We start from the raw sequence: 1427 nt of genomic DNA, 5'->3' as shown, positions 1-1427 counted from the left end.
TAGTTTGATAGCAGCACCTTCTCAGCACCCAGTATGAAAAGGAGAGCACCCTCTCGAGCAGGGCCGGATTGAGGTTTGATGAGGCCCTCAGCTACTGAAGGTAATAATAATAATAATAATAATAATAATAATAATAATAATAATAATAATAATTTATTATTTGTACCCCGCCCATCTGGCTGGGTTTCCCCAGCCACTCTGGGCGGCTTCCACAGAAACCAAAAAACACTAAAATATCATACATTAAAAGCTTCCCTGAATAGGGCCGCCTTAAGATGTCTTCTGAATGTCAGGTAGTTGTCCATCACCTTGACATCCAATGGGAGGGCGTTCCACAGGGCGGGCGCCACCACCGAAAAGGCCCTCTGCCTGGTTCCCTGTAGCTTCGCTTCTCGCAATGAGGGAACCGCCAGAAGGCCCTCGGCGCTGGACCTCAGGGACCCTTTATACCCTGTTTCCCTGAAAGTAAGACATCCTCCCGAAAATAATGCCTACTTCCAGTTTTGCTTCTCACTGTAATATAAGGCCTCCCCCGAATATAAGGCCTCCCCGATAATAAGGCTACCCCTGAATACAAGGCCCTCGAAGCTACCGTAAGGCATTGTACCGTATACAGGTAATTTCCTTTAATGTGTACCGTATTCTTCTTCATGGAAAAATAAGACATCCCCTGAAAATAAGACCTAGCACATCTTTGGGAGCAAAAATTAATATACGGCACTGTCTTATTTGGGGGGGGAGGGTATGTCCAGCTGTCCTTTGTCAGCAACAAATTGTCACTGGTTTTTGTGTTGAATATATGCTATATGGTAATTTATGGACCTAATAGGTATCTAAAGTCATTTGCACATAACAAATAGGAGCCTACACAACACAAAACAGTATTGCTGTATGTAAGTTTTATTTTGTTTTTTATCTTATATTTTGGAAATGTACATCCAGGGTTGTTGTTTTTTCCTTTAATTTTTTGGGGCGCCTCCAAGAGAGTGGGGCCCTAAGCTATAACTTGTTTAGCTTATACGTAAATCCGGCACTGGCCACACGCATACAGACCTCGGATGCCCCCCAATGGGACAGATAGGATATTTTGATTAATATTTTTATTTATTATGATGATATCTGGGTGTCATAACCTGGGACCCAGGTGAATGTCATGGCCTAGGGCAGATGTCAAACCCTCAGGTCAGCACAGCACAGTACAGCATGCACCTATGCTCACATTATTATTATTATTATTATTATTATTATTATTATTATTATTATTTATACCCCGCCCATCTGGCTGGGTTTCCCCAGCTACTCTGGGCAGCTTGCAGCATATATAAAAACATAGTAAAACATCAAGCATTAAAGCCTCCCTGAAACAGGGCTGTCTTCAGATGTCTTCTAAAAGTTGTGTATTTCGTTATCTCCTTGACATGTGAAGG

At 42.3% G+C, this 1427-nt stretch overlaps 1 long non-coding RNA gene across 1 annotated transcript in view; it reads left to right on the top strand.

Moving 5' to 3' along the window:
• Positions 1 to 1427, top strand: part of LOC309516122 — a 30840-nt gene continuing 29413 nt past the window's right edge. Inside the window, exon 1 of the long non-coding RNA XR_014212780.1 lies at positions 1 to 100. This is a non-coding gene — a long non-coding RNA (uncharacterized lncRNA). The remainder of the gene's footprint in view (positions 101 to 1427) is intronic.

This window comes from Podarcis vaucheri, assembly GCF_965113315.1.
Source record: "Podarcis vaucheri genome assembly, chromosome: 13".
Taxonomy (NCBI): domain Eukaryota; kingdom Metazoa; phylum Chordata; class Lepidosauria; order Squamata; family Lacertidae; genus Podarcis; species Podarcis vaucheri.
The sequence above is the reverse complement of the archived record's forward strand: the minus strand, read 5'-3'. Positions and strand labels throughout refer to the sequence as shown.